The sequence below is a fragment of the Schistocerca cancellata genome, chromosome 1 (genome assembly GCF_023864275.1).
Source record: "Schistocerca cancellata isolate TAMUIC-IGC-003103 chromosome 1, iqSchCanc2.1, whole genome shotgun sequence".
Lineage (NCBI taxonomy): Eukaryota > Metazoa > Arthropoda > Insecta > Orthoptera > Acrididae > Schistocerca > Schistocerca cancellata.
In genome coordinates this window covers 911,699,508-911,722,189 of record NC_064626.1, presented here as the reverse complement: position 1 = coordinate 911,722,189, position 22,682 = coordinate 911,699,508, and the positions used below count along the sequence as shown (strand labels likewise).

The 22,682-nt window shown below is 40.6% G+C and overlaps 1 protein-coding gene across 2 annotated transcripts in view; it reads right to left on the bottom strand.

Annotated features, from left to right (window-relative positions):
* The window catches only part of LOC126191234 (CUE domain-containing protein 1), a 272,040-nt gene that overhangs the window by 238,500 nt on the left and 10,858 nt on the right, over window positions 1–22,682 (bottom strand). The gene's annotated exons all lie outside the window — the stretch shown is intronic.

The window sequence follows — 22,682 nt, the reverse complement described above, 5'->3', positions numbered from 1 at the left end:
TAAACTTTCCATGTTGCAGCTTTCAGAATTCTTTGTACACTTGTACTGCTAACCCCAACTTCACGTGCACATTGTGAAACAGACTTCTGTGGAGAATTAACACACTTTTCCAACACGAGAGCTGACAAAGCAGAACTTGTAGCTGTACACTGTTTTCCTTATCTCCCTTTGCGAACATCAAAAATTGTTCCATGCAATTCAAACTTGTCAATGATGTGTTTAATTGTTAGGTTGGTTGGCGGTTCTGTTTCAAACTCCCGCTGACAGTGCACTTCAATGGCATTATCAAACTTGAAAAACCACTTCACAATACATTTTTGTTGCTTGAATGTCAAATGTGCTCCAGCCATCTTGTTTTCTCAATATTGAGATGAAAGTAATAACATCTGTTGAGCCAAACACCATACTACAACACACTTGTAACTCAAATTGAATGACAATATTGATATCTCGATAGAGACTGACAAAGAGTGTATACATTTTTCTGTCGGACTCTGTATATTGAGATGCAGTTTTTGTCAAGTTATAATGGACAATATGGCAAATTTCCTGACATTTGCAAGTAATTTCAATTATTTATAGTCACCGAATTTTATTTACTTCTAATTGACCTATATACTGTTACGTGTGGCATTTGAAAGAAGCTTCGAAGAGAACTTCAACAACATAATATGTATGGGAGGGACTTAATCAAATAGTATCAAAATAATAGTGCCGCATACCATTGTCCCACTGTCAGGAGAAAAGCTACCACAAATACCTGCCCTATTATACCACATGTAAGCAAACATATCACTCATATACTGTTCATGTGCTTATTCTTACGGCTGTCATACCAAGTGCTCAAAATGTTGACCTTGAGCATTGATACACAGTCTAAAGTCATTCTGGAGAAACAATACCGCACACTGAATTTCATCTACATTTAACAGGAACACAGGCCCGTGTTGTAAGGCATTTCATGCCTTCGGTAGTCATCAGTGTTTCCTAATAGATCTCGTGTTTTATTTTCAACACAGATAAAAGTATAGAAGTGTTAAATTTGATTAGTGTGGAGACAATTTTGTGCTTCCTGAACAACTGTTCCGATGCTCTCCAAATGTTCTCTTACAAGGGTCTGTCATCACATGTGTGGCAGAGGAGGGACATTTACCATGCTGGTACTGCAATGACTGCTTTCTGTCCAATGGAAAGTCTTTGAAAAACTGTGGCAACAGCATATCTGAAGAACTCTAGATATTTCAGTGTATTTAGATTCCCATCTGTACAATAGGGACTAATGATGTAGGTTTTGAAAAACACACACCCAACACTGAGAGACCAAGAGTGTTGTTATTATCCACTTCTTCGAGTCAGTGTGGATTTTCAACTGAAATTTAGTGCATATTGCAAAGACTGACATCCCATGAAACTTCCTGGCAGATTGAAACTATGAGCCAGACTGAGACTCTAAGTCATAACCTTTGCCTTTTGCGGGAAGGTCCCAGCACACAGTTTCAATCTGCTAAGAAGTTTCAGATCAATTCATACTCCACCGCAGAGTGAAAATTTCAGTCTGGTGACATCCCATGGTTTGTAATCGGTTCTTCTTCCTTAAAAAAAATTCTGCATAAATATGTCACATCAATAACTTATTTTGCATCTTTCACAAACAATATTCAGATAACTGTAAACAATTTAGGAAGCTGTTGCCACGAAGCTATAGATGCAATGAAATGTGAAGATGATGAAATTCAACTGACTGTAGTGATGGCAGAACATTTGTTTGGTTGATCCTCTCATACTTCCGAGATGCCTCTAAGTGACATTTGCATTGTGTATTACTGCTGTTAAACTGTTAAGTTTCATTTCTTTCTTTGGTTGCTCTTCATTTTCCTTGGTGTATTCTATGCCCCACAATTACTGTTTCTAGAACATTTTATTTATAATGTTTGCAAATACAGATTATGAGTGCTTGGCATGCTCTGAATGCTCTTCAGCATACAACTGCACTGCTGCTGTAAGTCTGGTGACATTCACCATGAACAGTCAACTGTCATATACATTGTGAATGTCTCAACAGCTTTATGTGCAAGTTATCTGATTGCAATAACAGCTGAGGACAAACTGATGGGCTTCAAGCACACAGGAAAATATTGTAACCGTGAGTGAATTACATGTTTTCTTACGTTTGGTACAATAGACATCTGTGGAATTTGTTCTCCTGACAGCAGGACAATGATTTGCAACATTTATCTTGATACCAAGGATCAAGTCCCATATATATTATGTGGTTGGAGTTCTCTTAGAAGTTCCTTTCAAAGGCCACAGAAAAAAAGTACATAGCCCTATTAAAAAACTTGAAGTCAGTATCTCAATTCAGCCACTATAAACAATAAAAATTACTTGTGAAGTATGGAAAATTCACCATATTGTCCGCTATAACTTGGTGAAAACTGCACCTCAACATATTAATTGATTCTGGATGTATTTGGATTGACCTGTCTTAGCTGCCTCAATATATTTATATGGCTTGTGAAAGACGTCACATTAATACATGAAACTCAATTACTTTTTTGAAAATCCTAAGATTGATTTTCAAATTTTTGCATCAAATTTAAAAGTATGGCTGTGTATTTCATCCTGTCTTTAGGCTTATGTTAGGCCAACATGTTGCAATGAAAAAAAAATGCTTTCATCTACTTGCACTTGCCATACTTGCCATAATTTCAGTTTCATTTGGAACATGTTTATTGTACTGATAAGAAGGTTTCTATCTTGAAGACGCCTGTCTACATCACCGAAATGAGTAGTTAAATCCACCAAAAATACTAAATCTGCCACCCATTTGGCACAGTCAAGTTCTTGCACAGATTTTGCTTTTCATATCATGAACAATTTTATTTCATTAATTATGTTATAAAATACTTTTAACACCTGGCATTGACTGAGCCAGTATACGATATTTCCATACTCAGCATCTAAATATCTGAGGAATTCCTTGAATTGATGAGGAAGCTAGTCTGTAGGCTGTCAAATGAAAAAATTGAATTCAATTAAAGCTCGTCTCCTAGTACTAATCATTTGCTATAGTAGAATTTGCATACAAAAGTAAAGAGCCATCATGAAAGCCGATTATATAGATGATCATCACCTTAGCAATGGATTTGTGGCAAAGAATATAATATCAAAACTGTTGTAACAGAATTATGGTCCTATTAGTTAGCAAACATTGGCAGTAACTGCAATTCACATGAAGATTTTTAACTTCTACTAATGTTTATTTGAGACTATATTAGTGAAGCCATAGTCATAGCATATAAAAATTTTTCTTTAAAAAGAAAGGGTTACATTACTGGTTTCAACAAACTACGTCATCATTTTCAAATGTAAAACATCAGTTGGAGAATATATAATAGGAGTAATGACCATACATCTCACAAAAATTACGTGAAATAATGAGACCAGGCAACTGAGGCAATGATGGCACAACCAAGTCACTACAAGTTATGCCTATGCTTGCCCAAACGTTCATTCCATGTCCTAATGTATAATAGATAAAAACTACACCATGGTGAAATTTGTCAAGAATTCTTACAATGTGTCCTGCTGTGACACAACGATTGTACGGCTGATATAAATTCACAATTCTGAAAATTAAACGCATATGCAGGGTGTACGTAAAGTCCGGGAACATTTTCAATTATTTATTGCACAAGAACCAAACATTGTACAGATATCATACATATGTTATTTTGAAGAGAAACCCTGAAAGTTTTTGTTTCATATATACCACCACAGCGTAGTTTGGTGATTTGCCGATAGTCAGCACTAGTCGCAAACATGGCAGTTCAGGTGCGGAGCAAGCTTTCTGTGTGTTGGAGTTCAACAAAAAAAGTGTGGTACAGCTGTTCAACGGATGTTTAGAACCAAGTATGGTAAGAAGCCACCAACAAGGAAGGCCTTGTACCACTGGCACAAAAAATTCATTACAATGGGTTGCTTGTGCTCAGCAAAGAGAAGCAGACATCCCAGTGTGAATGAGGTGAATGTGGAGCACATACGAGAGACATCCATAATGAGTCCAAAGAAATCGGTTCATCGTGCATCCTGTGAACTCAAAATGGCTCCAATGACAGTGTGGAAAGTCCTGCAGCAGAAGCTGTCTATGAAACCATTCAAATTGGAGCTAGTGCAGAAGCTCAATGATGACAACAAAGACAAGCATTTTGAGTTTTGTTCGCAGTTGCAACAATTGAATGAGGATGGGGATGACATTGTTGATCACTTAATTTTTAGCAATGAAGCCACTTTTGACACTTACGGGGAAGTGAACAAGCATAACTGTCAAATCAGAGGTACAAAGCATCCACACGAATAACCTGAATTTGAGCATGCTTCCCCAAAGGTAAACATTTTTTGTGCCTTGCCACATCAAAAATTGTATGGGTCATTCTTCTTCACCGAGAGCACTGTCATTGGATATTCCTACTTGGACATGTTGCAGCAATGGTTGATGCCTCAAATGCAATTGGACTCTCCATTCATCTTCCAGCGCGATGGGGCTCCACCCCATTTTCATCGTGAAGTTTGTGGGTAGCTGAACACGAAGCTGCTGCATCAATGGATCAGCCATGCTACAGAAGGGGACAGCTGTTTCATGAAATTGCCTCCCCGATCACCAGATCTCACCCCATGTGACTTTTTTCTGTGGGGACACATTAAAGATCTGGTGTATGTACCACCTCTACCATGTGATGTAGCAGAGCTCCAGGAGAGAATACGGGAAGTGACTGCCACAGTCAACGATGCCACGCTGGGATGAGTATGGCAAGAATTTGATTACCTTATTGACGTCTGCCGGGTCACTCATGCTGCACATATCGAATGTTTGTAAAAAAACTTTTAGAGTTTCTCTTTAAAATGCAATATGTATGACATCTGTACAATGTTTAGTTCTTGTGCAAAAAATAATTGAAAGTGTTCCCGGACTTTATGTACACCCTGTATGTATATTTAATCATGGTTATGGCACAAACTCCTCTGAGATAAATACATACAATAATCTCACTGTAAGTTTATCAAGCATAGTAAGCTTCCATATGGAATGCAGAACATAATTTACTATGTTCCGAAAAAAGAATCTCAAAACACAATGTACTTTCACGTATGACTGACACACTACTAACTTGCTAGCATAACATGCCTCCATTTGCTTGGCAGCCCATTCTGTCACTATAGAGAATGAATGTGGTATAGAAACACAAGAAACAAAAAAGGACCTACATAATGTACAATAACAGGTGCTAGATGGCACCACTGTCAAGTCTTCACGAAACTAGTCTCTAGTTGAAATATAAACACTGGTACACAATCCAAAACATTGGTATACATTGTTTACTGCTTGAAAATTAGCTAGCACACCACAGTCAATAGGACATGACAACAAAGAAATGAAATTTCATCTCAATACAGCATTATAACAACCGAAATATTGTTGTACATACGTTACAATATGCCAGTCCCAAGCTTCCTATTAAGATTACAAAAACAATTACAATTACAAAAACAAATTAAAATGCTATTTATCAAAAATGTAGAGGGCTGGATGCATTGTGTATTTGAATTGGTAGAGGGGCAGGGGGGGGGGGGGGGCAAAAATGTTAATTTTTTTATTAGTTATATTTTAGTCACACTCCTTACAACAATCATGTCAGAATATAGAGTTCTACTAATGTATAGTGATAAAAAAAAAACAATTGTACCGAAGTAACAGACTTTCCTTGTCTTCTCATAAATTAATTTCATTACTCATCCCTAAATCTCTTGTTCCATGGTTTCAGCTGAATTAGCTGCAAAATAATAACAGGTGGATTGGCCCATTATAAGAATGAGATTCTGGTGGTTTAAGTATAGTGTGAGCAGCAATGTTAAGAATGGCATGGACCAATGACAGAACAGCATTGTGTGAAGGAGGTTTCAAATTGAAAATATTCAGTTTATCATAACTTTACATAAACAGATTTTTTAACTGAGCACGTGATAGATGCTCACTTTTTGAGCCGCATACAGCTCGTGGGCAGGACACCCCTCCTATAGAGCATGCCTGGGATGCTCTTGGAGGATGCATTTCTCAATGAACACCCATCCCCAAACTGTGCTAGAACTGAAAAATGCCTTGAGAGAGGAGTGGGATAATATCCCCAAAACACTCCTCTACAGTTTGGTAGCCAACATGAAAAACAGGTGGCAAATGTGTATTAGTACCAGTGCGCTTTACTTACTGAAAGTTCACTATCGATCTTTTTGTTGAGAGTCTCACCTGTGCCAAACGCAAATGTTATTTATGTACGTTATTCTTTCCCATGTGGGAATATAATTTTTCATAACAAATATACCACTTCACCTCTATTACATATGTACTATGTTTCATGTCGTCCATCATTGCCTGTGAATGTTGCTGTCCAACTCTGTCTCTGTTCTTTAGCAGCTGTCAAGTAGTGTGTATTTTTTTACCTAAACATTAGTTACACAAAAATTGTAAACACAACGATGTGCTGTTTTGTTTTCTTCCCTGCTGTCGGTTCTAACAGAGTATAGGAAAATTTTATTTATGGCTTCATGATTAAAATATTACTACTGAATCTGAATTGTCCAAAACTTCATAATCTACACATTCACACAGATTAAATGTATGTGAAATATTGTCACTCAAGTTACTATCCCCACAGATCCAGCAGCTGGAGAGGTCTCTCTCATACCCCATATACCAAAGATCCCAACCTATTTACTGAATCATTTTAAGTGGCTTCAGATCCTAATCAAGCTTTCATATGCAATAACAACAACCATAGCTCAAGGTCAGAGAAGGCAGGGAAGAAGGAGATGGACAGAGGGGGAAGGAGGAGTAGGTAAACAAAGAGAAGGGCAAGGAAGAGATGGACAGAGAGAGGGGGAGGAGAAGGAGATTAGAACCTATATCTAATTTTCGTAGTTATTTAGCAATTGAAAAGCACTGTCGGGTAAGCTAGTCTAATATAAATGTAAGTGTTAGGTAATCTTTTCTAAAAGTCTGTCCGGAGTGCAACCTTGTACAGGGGTAAAACATGGACCATACCACATTTTTAATAGACTATAAACCCAACTTTTTTCTTCGAAAAAATGCCCCAAAAATTCAGGTACATCTTATACTTGAAATTAATAAAAAAATTGTCCAGTGTTTCATTTAAATTTCCTGCCAGTATTAAAAATAGCCACATGTTCTATGCTGCTGGTAACCTCTCTCTATCTGGCAACTCTCGATTCATATGGCAGCAATAGTGCTCCGATGCGACGAACATGAGTTGCAGGGATTCACAAGCTTGCTAACACTGTCTCCTTCTTGCCCCACCATCACAAACCCAGAAAACAATCTAGCCTACTATGTGTCATTGCAGTCTATGGCGCCAGTGAACTTGAACTGAAAGTAATTTGTGTTTTCAGTAACAGTGCAATATCTTTGTTAGTAGCTAATTTTGTATCGGAAAAAATAAAAGGTATTCATCTGATGTGGGCCATAAACTCAAGTATTAGCATATGCAGAAGAACATAGAAACAGAGCAGCTGAGCAACATTTCAACCGTCCACCAAAGGAAAGAACATTCACTATTGGCGTGCTGGTAAAGAAGAACTGAAAAAAAATTAGGGAGACTACATGTACAGATACAGAACTGAATGCAAATGGCCAAAACTAGAAGATGACATACTGAAATGGATTCATGGACATCGTCAAAATGGCACTGGAATTAATACAAAAATGATTCAAATACACACTTTAAGCTAACACTAAGTGGAACTTAACAGCCTTTAAGGGTGGCGCTAGTTGGTGCTACAGGTTTATGAAGCACCATGGAGTTAGCATGTGAACCAAAAACAAAATATCTCAGAAAATGCCACAAGACTATGAAGAGAAAATATCACCACTTTATTGTTCAACATCAAAAGAAAACCAGTGTGAAACTAAGGCAAATAGCAAACATGGATGCAACTCATCTGACATCTGAACTGTTGCCACAAAAGGTGCTAAAACTGTAGCTATAAAAAGTAGACCTGAAACAATGCACTACACTGTTGTCTTTTCACGTCATGCTGACTTAATCCAGTGGTCATGTTCATGTGCAAAAAATGCCAAAGTCTTCTAAAATACTGCCAGGGGGTGGTGGTCATGTAAATGACAAGGGTCAGATGGACAAGGAAGGTTTGAAATTATGGATTAACAGAGTGTGGGAGAGAAATAAGGTGCTTTATTGGAGAAGGGGTCTCTTCTTGTGCTAGATCAGTTTAGTAGTTACTTGAAATATTCTGTGATAGGAACCTTCTCATCCCGTCTAGGAAGTCTCCCCTAACCTTGGGTTCTGGATGACTTTTCCAAACCCTAGCCCTTTTCCTAAACCTCAAGTCCTTTTCCTTCACCCCTCATCTGGAAGGAGCCACTGGTTCAGAAAGCTTGCATAAGTAAAATCTTTCTATGTGTGTGTTTTCCTGTCACTGTTTGGCGAGTATATTCTTTTAACTATCCAATTACATTAAATTATGGGTCATGATAGACATAAATTATTGATTCCATAATGAAGAGTGTAGTTATTCTTCATGTGGATAATACTCTTAGTTATATGTAGGTTGTTGTTGTTGTTGTGGTCTTCAGTCCTGAGACTGGTTTGATGCAGCTCTCCATGCTACTCTATCCTGTGCAAGCTTCTTCATCTCCCAGTACCTACTACAACCTACATCTTTCTGAATCTGCTTAGTGTATTCATCTCTTGGTCTCCCCCTACGATTTTTACCCTCCACGCTGCCCTCCAATAGTAAATTGGTGATCCCTTGATGCCTCAGAACATGTCCTATCAACCGATCCCTTCTTCTGGTCAAGTTGTGCCACAAACTTCTCTTCTCCCCAATCCTATTCAATACTTCCTCATTAGTTATGTGATATACCCATCTAATGTTCAGCATTCTTCTGTAGCACCACATTTCGAAAGCTTCTATTCTCTTCTTGTCTAAACTATTTACCGTCCAGGTTTCACTTCCATACATGGCTACACTCCATACAAATACTTTCAGAAATGACTTCCTGACACTTAAATCTATACTCGATGTTAACAAATTTCTCTTCTTCAGAAACGCTTTCCTTGCCATTGCCAGTCTACCTTTTATATCCTCTCTACTTCGACCATCATCAGTTATTTTGCTCCCCAAATAGCAAAACTCCTTTACTACTTTAAGTGTCTCATTTCCTAATCTAATACCCTCAACATCACCCGACTTAATTCGACTACATTCCATTATCCTCGTTTTGCTTTTGTTGATGTTCATCTTATATCCTCCCTTCAAGACACCATCCATTCCATTCAACTGCTCTTCCAAGTCCTTTGCTGTCTCTGACAGAATTACAATGTCATCAGCGAACCTCAAAGTTTTTATTACTTCTCCATGGATTTTAATACCTACTCTGAATTTTTCTTTTGTTTCCTTTACTGCTTGCTCAATATACAGATTGAATAACATCGGGGAGAGGCTACAACCCTGTCTTACTCCCTTCCCAACAACTGCTTCCCTTTCATGTCCCTCAACTCTTATAACTGCCATCTGGTTTCTGTACAAATTGTAAATAGCCTTTTGCTCCCTGTATTTTACCCCTGCCAGCTTTAGAATTTGAAAGAGAGTATTCCAGTCAACATTGTCAAAAGCTTTCTCTAAGTCTACAAATGCTAGAAACGTAGGTTTGCCTTTCCTTAATCTTTCTTCTAAGATAAGTCGTAAGGTCAGTATTGCCTCACGAGGCCCAGTATTTCTACGGAATCCAAACTGATCTTCCCCGAGGTCGGCTTCTACTAGTTTTTCCATTTGTCCGCAAAGAATTCGTTAGTATTTTGCAGCTGTAGCTTATTAAACTGATTGTTTGGTAATTTTCACATCTGTCAACACCTGCTTTCTTTGGGATTGGAATTATTATATTCTTCTTGAAGTCTGAGGGTATTTCGCCTGTCTCATACATCTTGCTCACCAGATGGTAGAGTTTTGTCAGGACTGGCTCTCCCAAGGCCGTCAGTAGTTCCAATGGAATGTTGTCTACTCCGGGGCCCTTGTTTCGACTCAGGTCTTTCAGTGCTCTGTCAAACTCTTCATGCAGTATCGTATCTCCCATTTCATCTTCATCTACATCCTCTTCCATTTCCATAATATTGTCCTCAAGTACATCGCCCTTGTATAGACCCTCTATATACTCCTTCCACCTTTCTGCTTTCCCTTCTTTGCTTAGAACTGGGTTTCCATCTGAGCTCTTGATGTTCATACAAGTGATTCGCTTATCTCCAAAGGTCTCTTTAATTTTCCTGTAGGCAGTATCTATCTTACCGCAAGTGAGATAAGCCTCTACATCCTTACATTTGTCCTCTAGCCATCCCTGCTTAGCCATTTTGCACTTCCTGTCTATCTCATTTTTGAGACGTTTGTATTCCTTTTTGCCTGCTTCATTTACTGCATTTTTATATTTTCTCCTTTCATCAATTAAATTCAATATTTCTCCTGTTACCCAAGGATTTCTACTAGCCCTCATCTTTTTACCTACTTGATCCTCTGCTGCCTTCACTACTTCATCCCTCAGAGCTACCCATTCTTCTTCTACTGTATTTCTTTCCCCCATTCCCGTCAATTGTTCCCTTATGCTCTCCCTGAAACTGTGTACAACCTCTGGTTCTTTCAGATTATCCAGGTCCCATCTCCTTAAATTCCCACCTTTTTGCAGTTTCTTCAGTTTTAATCTACAGCTCATAACCAATAGATTGTGGTCAGAGTCCACATCTGCCCCTGGAAATCTCTTACAATTTAAAACCTGGTTCCTAAATCTCTGTCTTACCATTATATAATCTATCTGATACCTTTTAGTATCTCCAGGGTTCGTCCATGTATACAACCTTCTATCATGATTCTTAAGCCAAGTGTTAGCTATGATTAAGTTGTGCTCTATGCAAAATTCTACCAGCCGGCTTCCTCTTTCATTTCTTACCCCCAATCCATAATATGTAGGTTATTGCTTATAAAAATCTAAATATACTTCACAAGCACTTAATCAAAATTATTTGAATGTCCCTTTCTGCTATTACTTTATTTTTTATCTCAATACATCTACTTTGTTTTCAGGGATGGCACTTGCATACACTCTTCAACATAAAACCTGGCCAGTGGCTGGCCGCTGCAGAGTCTAAATCTGTGACTATCACTACATGGGACAAGTAACATGGCCACACTGATAATACTCAAAGCCCTGCTACCTGTATAATCTGCCAACACTGCACAATGTGGCACTTTCCGGAGGAAGTCTTGTCTCCAATTTGTGTCACACCATGATGTCTGCGCCCATGGTCTCGCAGTAAACCACATGTCATTTGAATGCAATGTCTGATGATCTTCTCCAAAAATTTTATAACACTTTCATCTGCATACTAAAGTCATGGATGTGATGGTATCACAGTTTCAACAAATTTCATTTTCCAACACACTGGTAATAACAGTTCCATCTGAGAACATTTTTATGACAAATTTCTAGGCAGATTGTCTGCTTGTGTTCTCTGGGACCCATTACCTGGAAACTGGTAGCAGCTGTAGCAGCAGTGCTGCACTCCCTCGCTCTTTGTCAAAAGTGCCGAGGCACTTCCTCGCCCTTTGTCAAAAGTGCCAGCTACTTGCTCATCACTCTGGATGGTATAAAATGCTGTCATTCAGCAATGTTCCGCAATAAATGTTTACAATTTTAATGTCATGCTCAATAACCACAGACACAAATATTCCATGTGAAGTGTATTGTACTATTATAATATGCAAGACATGAGGAAGGCTCAAAATTAATTACACAGTTTATGACCCAATCAGAATAATGTTGCTATTAATGCTGTGTATCACGTTTCTTTTCCTTTAAGAAGAGATTCTTCATGCAACTTTTTTTTTTTTTTTTTTTTTTTTTTTTGGCCAAGAATTCTTGTGTTTTGTCGAGTCACAGTAAGTGCCTGTGGTATAATGAGTTTTCTGTCATTGTTTGATCCCTTACAGCAAATGTATGCCATAAACCATGTAAATACGTAGCGCTGCATGCTCCATTGCAACGCACGCACACTGCACATTTTGAGGTATGGATGCATGGAGAACTTGTCACTGGTTGAAAGTGATATGTAAGGTATTCAGTTACCTTCAAACCAACAAAATTGCCCATTTCTGAAGCTACACAGAGTAGAAGGAAGTTGCTAATGCCTGTATTGGCAAACATCTAGAGAGGTGCCTAATTACTGTTACAGAGATTTAGCATGGTGGAACTACATTAGCCAGTAAGTTCACTTCGTAACTATTTCCCTGACTTATGGATTCTATGCGCCAAACAAAGCTCAAATTTTTATCATTGATGGTAGAGATGGAACTTTTCAGAGATGTCTGTATAGTGCTGCTGCTTGATATTCATAAAGCAGATACCTATGACCATAAACACAGCTTACAGAGGCGAACCTGTGAGAAGACTTCATGTGTAAAGGTTTTCTTCAGATATTGTCAAAGAATTTCTTCTAGAAATGTGCTGCTTCATTAAATAAAACTGAAACTAAGAGCTACGAGTGCACTTATCACTTGTCTGTACTGCAATTAGAACTGAAAACTCACACCGCCCTTGTTTGGCACAACACGTGTGGAATCACTGAGGTAAGATGCTGCAGGCAGCAGGTCTCTCTCATCGCAATAATGGTTACTCTGCCTCATGACGCAATGTTAAAGATAAGAACAGGTGTTACTTATATGAAGTATGGCATTCTGGGAGTCCAAATATTAAATATTCTGTCTTGGTGTCTTATCTTACTTGAGTATTATGTAGTGTAAGTTCCAAGTGTGGAAACGGAATGTCAAGTAAATTTAGTGAAACAGTTCAGGGCCACATGCAGAAAAAAATGCACTATTCATGGGACTCCCAAATGTTTTCAACAATGTTGTGACTTCTTAGCTGTGTTAGGGGCAGCTATGAATTGAAATGCTTGTTGTGCTTATATCATAATGATTCTGAGGGGGAGACAAGTGTGTCTGATTTCTATGCAGCATTGTCTCCTGATGCATTCTAATGAAACCTTTCAAGTGTTATGGATTTACAGCATTCAATTAGTTTTAATCAAGACTTCCTCATTTTTGAAGCTTTCAGAGTGGAAGGAGGCTGTCCATGCCTGTGTGGTATAATTTCAGCATGGGGGACAGGAAAGCTAGTGATATCAGTTTCTGCTCATGCAGCATATGGCGTGTAGAATATTGAGGTATACGATTTTCTATCATCATAACGCTTTCCCAAAAATACAAACAAATAAAACACTCACACTGACAGTTTGCAATGAAAGTTTATTTCAATGGAATAAAAAGTAAATGGAAATCAACACTGCACCACAAATCACAAAACAGTACAATGTCAGACACTTCGCACTCCAAAATCAACTGTGTCTACAAGCAGTTTTGCGCCACGTACTAACAGAATTTTGCGACTACCATGAGATTGCAAAGCATGGTGGTGGGGACTGAAGTAGGAAGAAACACAGTTAACTAATTATTTGATGCCACACATTAATCATTTTGTTTGAGGATTCAGAAGGGAACAAACTGAAAATTATGTTCATTACACAGAAATTAAACTGTAGATGTGGGCAATGTTCAATTCTGCACCAATGTGTCTCACCTTGAGATTTATACATATAACAGTTATTAATGAAACTGCAACCAATGTGCAAATACATACAAATACAAATACAAGGCTGACTTATATTGCTATAGTCCTAGTTATATTATTGACATTGTTCTTTTTCTGTAGTTTTTTGCACGATATCTTTCACAGCGTTCCTTGTGCAGATCACAAATGCAGTCTTTACTCAGCTGGTGGAATCTCTTGTTTGGGCAGAACTTGTGGTGGAATCATTGTATTGCATATCGTGTTACCATGTGTCGGAGTTCGTAGTTTGCCTGTTTCCACTCTTCTGTTGTTACGGTGTCAGTTAAGTCGAGGTTGTCCCAGACAGAGTTGTGTTTTTCTATGAGTATTTTACATGTGCTTTCACAGGCCTTGGTATTGGGCAGGAGCATCTGCATTCTGAGGTTTTCTATGAAGAAGGATTCTTTCATTAAGATGTAAGTCAATCTTGAACACACTGTCTTCCTCATGCCCATGATTTGTGGTGCTATGGCCATTTTAAACAGTGTCATTGCCATTTTTATTGAGAGTTTATGAGGCTGCTGTTTGTAGAGTGACTCCAAGATATTTATATTTTGGTGGTACTACTACTACTACTACTACTACTACTACTAGTTTGTACTGATGGACAAGCCTGTCTTTTGATGAGAGTTTACCACCTCTTCTGAAAATCACCTGTAGCTCATTTTCTACAGCCCATGACATAAGTCTGTTTAGCAACTTTAGTAGCACTTCTTTGTTTACTGAACCTATTACCATGTCCTTGCATAAAGTATGAATGTATTGAGCTGTCCCTAGGGCTTTGGCTTTGTTTTGTTTTGTTTTGTTTTAGGAAGCAAAAACAATGAGTGTCATATGTGCCCATGTCAAAACTATCGAACATGAAGAAAGAGAAGAGTTAAAAAATGACTACACATCAATCACAATCGACGTAAGAGAAGACAGCTAAAAACAGGGACGTGGAGAAAGATCTATAACATCATTGAGAAACAGAGGACTAGAACTAGAAATTAAATGGCCTTTGCCATATTGCTATGATGGATAAAAAGTGAAACGCGGTCAACAGCCCGCACAGAGTTCACTAAAACCACTGATAACTCCAATGGCAAACCCCAGTGGGAATGTAAACGGTTAAAAAATGGGCATTCCATCAGGAAATGACAGGGCACAATTTGCACAAAGTGGTGGGGAGCATCGCTTAACAAATGGTGATGGCTAAAAAGGCAGTGCCCAACACCCAACCTAGTTAAAATGACCTCTTCACAGTGGGAAGGGTGACAGGAGGTCGTCCAAGTCGCTGGGAGAGGCTTAATAATCTGGAGTTTATTCCCCTGAAGGGAGGGGACCAGTGACAATACCTCCTGACAGGCAGCTACACAGAGATCATCAGAGGGAAGATAAGAACTAGTGTGCTGAGGTACAAGGACTGCAGGCTTAGCAGCAGTGTCAGCAGCCTCATTTCCAGGCAGACCGACATAGCCAGGAACCCACATAAACATCACAGTGGCCCCATCAAGGGTGAGCAAGTGACAGTTTCCCTGGACCCATTGCACTAAGGGGTGGGCAGTGTACAGCACACAATGGCTTTGAAGGGCAGTGAGAGAGTCTTGGCAAAGGACACAATTGAAAAGCCTGTGTCGCCGGATGTACTCCATGGCCTGATACAGGGCAAACAGCTCTGCTGTAAATACTGAGAAGTGTGCCTGAAGCCGATACCAAAAAACATCGGCGCCAATAACAAAGGCACACCCAACACCACAGGCAGTCCAAGAAGCATCAGTGTACACATAGGTACTATCACAAAGTTCCATGTGAAGGTCGTGAAACTGGAGGCGATAGAGTGAGGCAGTGTACCTAAGAAGCAAATGAAGGCCAAAGTGAACATGGGCCGCTGCACAAAGCCAAGATGCTGAAGGGTCCATACCAACCGGGAAAGTTGCAGGTAGCGTGAAGTTAAGCTGCTGGAGCAAAAGCCGAAAGCCAACTCCAGGAGGTAACAGAGAAGAGGGACGCACTCCATACTGACAATAAAAGAAGTCATCGGAAGAGGAGGCATAGGATGTGTGAACACGCCTGGCAGACAAATGGCAAGCATACCTGCTGAGCAGAAAGTCATGGCAGTAAGACAGTGGTAGTTCAGCAGCTTCTGCATACAGACTCTCAAACGGGCTAGTGTAAAAGGCGTCAGTGGCCAAATGGATGCCATGATGGTGGATAGTATTGAGACAGTGTAAGAGGGATGGACGTGCACATGCATAAACAAAGCACCTGTAGGCCAGTTTTGAACGGAAAAGAGACCGGTAAAAACGGAGGAGGGTGGTTCGATCTGCACCCCAGGAAGTATCATTGAGGACACGTAGGACACTGAGGGACCACGTACAGCGGGCTACCAGGTAAGACGTGGGAGGACAAAGAGTGTTTCCTATCTAGCATGAGCCCCAGGAATTTCGCAGTTTCAAAGAGCGGAAGAGCAACAGACTCAAAATGTAAAAATGGTGGGAGAAACCAATTGCGCCACCATAAATTCATACAAACTGTTTTTTCAGTGGAAAAATGAAGGCCACTGTCAATGCTCCATGACTAAAGACGCCCAATGAGACAGATCCATGAAGAACTGCAATAAATGGCAAAATCGTCAACAAAAAAGAGCGCCAGGGGTGCCCAGCGGGAGACAGGCCATTATAGGGTTAATGGCGATAGCAAAGAAGACAACACTCAGGACAGAACCCTGAGGCACACTGTTTTCCTGGATAAAGTTGTCCGATACGGCTAAACCCACACGGACCGTGAAAACTCGGTCTTTTAAAAATTCCTCAAGGAAATGAGGCAGGCGGCCACAAAAGTGCCATGTGTAGAGAGTATGAAAGATACCAGTCGTCCAGGAGGTGTCGTAGGCTTTCTCCAAATCAAAAAACATAGCCACAGGTTGTTGTTTTCACAGAAAACCATTCATGACATAGGTGGACAAAATGATGATATGGTCAACTGCAGAATGGCATGCTCAAAATCCACACTGTGCAGTGGTTAGTAAATTGCGAGACTTATGGCACCATACCAGCTGGGCATGAATCATACGTTCCAGTACCTTGCAAACACAACTGGTGAGAGATGGAGTGGTAGTTAGAAGGAAGGTGTTTGTCCTTACAGGTATGGGTACGACAGTGGCTTCATGCCAGCATATGTCCAGATGCGGTTGTACGTATTAAACAGAAAGTGCTTGCCCACAAGTGAAATGTGCTGCAACATCTGAATGTGAACTGCGTCTGGCCCTGGGGCAGAAGATAAGGATGAAGAGAGAAAATGATCTAGCTCCCTCATAGTAAAGGCAGCATTGTAGCACTCACGATTCTGAGACTCTCTACCCTCCCCTGCTCATTTCCGATGGAGGAAGGCAGGGTGATAGTGGGAAGAGCTTGAAATTTCCACAAAATGGCAGCCTAAGGTGTTGGACATAGCAATGGGTCCACGATGACACCATCTGCTACTGTCAGGCCGAAAATTGGGCAATGGATCTTGGTCTCAGAGAGCCGTCGGAGGTTGGCCCATGACAGAGGAGGGGGTGGAACTATTAAAAGAACTAGTGAATGAGATACAGCTAGCTTTTTTGCTGTCCCAAAGAACGCGACAACATTGTGCATGCATCCGTTTATAATGAATGCAGTTTGCCATTGTAAGATGATGGTTAAAAATGCGGAGAGCATGTCTCCGTGCGTGAATTGCATCATGGAATGCCTCAGTCTACCAAGGGACCGGGGCATGGCGTGGTAAAGAGGAAGTGTAAGGAATGGCATGTTCTGCAGTGGTAAGGATAATGTTTGTAAGATATTCCACCTGGTCATCCGAACTGGGGAAATCTGATTTGTCAAAGGTCGCCAGGGAGGAGTAAAGCCACCAGTCGGCCATAGTAAGCCGCCACTTGGGTGTGAATGCAGGTGGGGTAGGAGTCAGCAAATGGATAGCACACAGGAAATGGTCGCTTGAGTAGGTGTCAGAAAGAACGGACCCCTCAAGATGATGGGTACGCTGGGCAGTGCAGGATAGGTCCAAATGGAAATAGGTGTGCGAGGATTCAGAAAGGAATGTGGGTGCTCCTATGTTAAGGCAGAGGAGTTGATTAAGAGGGTCAGCCTAGAGGGCATCTCTCTGATAGGTTCTGGGAGAACCCCAAAGGGGATGGTGCACATTAAGTCACCGAGCAGCAGAAATGGGTGCGGTAGCTGCCCAGTAATCTGGAGGAAGTTTGCACTGGTAACATCAAATGACAGAGGGATATAAATGATACAACGAGAAAAGGCAAAGTGAGGAAGGAACTGCAACAGCTTGAAGACAGGTAGTCAGGGAAAAAGGTTGACTATAAACATCACCCCATATGAGCAGCATGAATCTCCCATGAGATGGAATGCTGATCTCGGGGGACGCCTAAATGGAATGGGAAGAAATGCAAAAGCTCAAAGCAGTTGTGAAGACATTTCCTGAAGGCAGAGTACAATTGGATGCTGCAATGTTAAAAGCAGCCATAAATCCCCTTTGTTGGATCAAAGGCCACAAACATTTGAGGAAAAAATGAAGGGGTGTCACCTCGGTGGCTGCCGAGAGCCAGTCTGCAAAGACTCGCTGCTACAGGGCACTGAGGCAGTAGGATCCTGTTCCATGAGGTCCACAGAAGCATCGGCTTTCTTGTGCTGTCAGCCAGCAGAGTCTAACACAGAAAAACGGTTGGTGGTGTGCACTGGCGACACGGAGGCTCGGTGGCCGAAGGTATCACATGGTGACTCCATCGAAGAGGATCTTCGAGTCTGCGAAGCAGAAGACCATTTGTCTTTGGTGGACTTCTTCAAGCCTTTCTGGTTAGCAGGGGAAGACTCGGGTGTTGGTTGGCTGGAGGGGCACAGGAAGTCTTCACGGGAGTATTCCTTCTGTCATTTCCGGCGTGCCAGTTTTGTAGCTGGTGCCTTTGCTCCATGAGGCAAGAGTTTGATGGCTTGTTGTACAGCTGGACGAGGTGACGGCATTGCTATCAGGATGCTGGGTGATTTCACAACCTCAGAGCTGAATTTGAGGTCGCACGTCTGGATGAATATATCGTTCACAGAGTGAGATGTAGCAATAACATTACTATAAGTGCCAAACAGTAGAATGCATGGTTTGCGACTAGCCAATAACTTGTGAGCGACCGGGTAAGGAACTTTTTCCTTTACCCAAATCTCGTGGACAGCCCACTCATCAAGATACAGGGGACAATCTTGAGGCGCGGTGGCATGGTCGCCATTGCAGCTGACACGGGGAAGGCAGACAATCATCCTCGTGCGAATCCCTACCACATGTTACACATTTGGCCAGACGTCGACAAGACATTTGAGTGTGGTTGAAACGATGACACTGGTAGCAGCGCCCCCAGTTTCAGAATATACAGTCGGACTGTGATAACTTCATTGCCTGTGTTGATCTTGGACAGAAGCACCATCCTATCAACGGTGAGAGACAGAATGCATATGGGCACTAAGGAGGCATCTATCTTTATCATCACCTGATGGATAGCAATGACAACCTGAACAGACAGGTATGTTTGGATTTCAACCTCAGTCAGACTGTTGAAGAGCCTAGTGTAAATAACACCATGGGAAGGTTCAGAGTTCTGTGGGCCTTGACATGAACTGGACAGCCAAGGAGACGCGAAGTAGCAAGCAAGTGTTGTGCTTGAGAACCAGAAGTAGTCTTCAAAAGCAAAATGACATTCCATAAATGAGAGTGGGATTTCATAGGGCCAGCAAGTGCAACAACGCCTTCCTGAATAAGAAATGGATTTACTGTCGTCAAGGACTGATCATCTTCAGTATATGAGACCACGAGGCACCACGGTGCAGCTGGAAGCATCTATGAATCGTTAGCCTAATTCATTTTACATTTCGTAGATGTTGATTGTGAAGATTATTGGCTCACTGTGAGAAAATCCCCCATGATCGCTAGCGTCTCCGATGGCGCACTCCTTCCAACTGTCAGCCCCCTTCATAAGGGGGCGTACCCGCCTTAGGTGATTGTTCGCACCTCAGGCCACACCTCGCAAACACCTGACAGAGGGACCAATTAGCAATTTGGGATGGTAACAGCTCAGGCAATCACCCCTCCCTGCGCCTGACCTGTACCAGTGGGTATGTGTGAAGTCTACCGGTTGGCCCGAGGCTGGGAACTATGCATTACCCAGTTACCTGTTACGCGTCAGACATGTGGACTGGCTTTCGGGAGTGCACAAGGAGGAAGAAGATAAAGAGGAGCCCCAAATGCCAAAGTGGAGGAAGGAGAGGAGAAGATGAATGAAGAAAGGAAAAGAGAATGAAAAACAGTGGTGGGACTGTTCTTTGTTCTTATGGCAGCAAAAGACAATGCAGGGCATTCCCAAAAAAGACCTTAGACATGTTCCCCAAGGGAGCGGAAAAACAATAGCAAGTGGATAGACATGCAACACGGAAGGGAAAAAATGCTACAACAGCTGCGGCACTGTGGTAGCCAAGCACAAACCCACCAAAGAGAAGAGAGCTCCCTGAAGGGGTCCCTAATGGGCTTCACAGTGTCTGCTGCCGTGATGTTGAACAGTGACAGACTGATTGGATCTCCTTGTAGTACTCTGTTTGTGTTAAATTCTTGGATATGGTGATATCGTCAGATATTTGGATATCATTGTGTATTAGAATATCTGAAAGTACTTTCATTATTTGGTGTGTGGCAACAATTAACAGGTTGAATTTTTGGATGAATGTTTTTCTGATGAAGGCTTTGCTATATTTTTTCCCTGAATGTTTTAGTGTGTCTTGCACTTGCTCTATTAAGGCCGGTATTACACTATCCAATTTCTTTGTCAAAGATTTGATCAAAGATGTGTGAAAATATTCCGTCAAATATATTTGACAAAGATCTTTGACGTAGCGCTAGAAGGGGTATTACACTGTCATCATATTTTTCATCAAATTTCAAGATGGCTGACAACAACTTGTTACTAACCACAGCAGTTGCATGTACCACAATTGCACTGTGTGCACATGCGGAAGAGAAGCGGGGGGAAAAAAGGAAACATACCTGGGTGAAGCTGTGGGTTTTACGATGACACAATAAAAGCATTCAACAAAACTTGTTATGTGAGCTTATAGTGGCGGACAGCAAGTCGTACATCAATTACTTAAGAATGGATGAGCATATATTTCTGTATATGATCAATGAAGTGTATCCTCATATCACAAAGAACAATATTCACTTAACATCTGCTACATCTGCAGAAGACAGGCTCAATGTAACACATTACAGGAGAGGGTTAGGTTAGGTCAGGTTTCCAATCTTCGTAATCTATTTTTGTATTCAGCGTGCCTCACGTTGTAAAGCGCCTCATCAGCTTCATACATCTCTATTAATTTTGTAGTTGTCGGCACACACCAATTGTATTTACCGGCAATGTTTATAAAAACACTACAGATAACAGAATGCAGCGATGCTAGTGCTCCTTGTGGTAACATGTCACATTGCAGTGAACAGAAGACAAGCAACTTCTTTGATCAAATCTACAGCGTCAAATATTGGACGACATTTGACGAAGTTCCCTATTACACCATCAAATATCTTTGACGAAGATATTGGACAAAGATATTGGAAAAAGAAATTTGATAGTGTAATACCGGCCTAAGCAGTTCGCTGCATGTAGGGTGCTTCTTCCCTTTATGGTTTTCTGGTATTTGGGCATCATTCTGGTATTTTTCCTGTGCTCATGCAGTTGTTGCATAGTTCCACATAGTAGTCTTCCACATGTGATAGGATTTCTTGAGATGTTCTGTTTATGTGCCATCTGAAGCCTTTTTGCCTTTATCACCACATGGCATATTTCGTGTCTTGTTTCAGGGGTGTAACTTTCTATTTTTTCCGTTGTACTCTATCCACAGGCTGCTTCCTTATGTTGAAGGTTTAGGATGGATTTAAAGAGATTTTGCCATGTGGTCACTGAGATCCCTTTTCTTGCTGGTGGTCTTCGTTTTTTGAGTGCTATGAATGGGTCTCTTTGAGAGTATTCTTCTCGTCTCCTAGCCTCTTCTTCTATGTGGTCTACCTCCTCCTCCTCCTGCTTCTTCTTCTTCTTCTTCTTTATTAGTGTTTCTGCCTGAGATACAGTGACAGGTCATATTGCTGCGTTGTTGTTTTGGGTCAATGTAGTATTGAAAGCTGCTTCTGTCATTTATCACAACACTTGTTGTTGAACCACAGTTGTGATTTCCTATCTTTTATTTCTATTTGATACGATTGCAGGCACTGCATATAGTTCCACGGCTTCCATTGTCTGGTGTAAGTGTATCAGATGTCTTGCTTTTTTATTTTTGCTAGACTTTCTTTTAACTTCTCTATGTCTAATTTGTCCAATATCCTGCTTGGCTTGGGTTTGGTTGTTCGTAATGACCAATTAAAGTCAAAAGTTGTTGTGACTGGTATATGTTTTCTTATTGGCACTACTGATGATGTCTAGATTACTTTCTGGTTAACTGCCTTTATGATTTCGCCTACAAATAATATTAGGTCTACCGCACTGGTTCCATTGGGTGCTATGTAGATTTTCAGGTTGGATTTGTTATTGAAGACTACATCCTCTCCTCCTAGTGTTTCCAGGACCAGTTCTGTTTTTCTGTTTGGTTTCTCTATCCTCTTTTCTCCATCTATTATTCTTTTGATTTCATTTTCTACCCTCATTTATGGTTGAGCATATATGACTATCATTATGACATGATTTGTTTTAACAATAATTGTATTTTCACCTCTTGTTATTTCCTTTATTAATCCTAGTTTGATGATGGTTGAAATTAATCCTGCTGGTCAGTCTGGAGTCCGGTGTGATAAAGAATGAAATCCATAATACCCTTTTTAGTATATTCTTCTGTTTAAAAAAAAAAAAAAAAAAAAAAAAAAAAGAAAGGTTTCTGTGAAAACTATGGTGTCA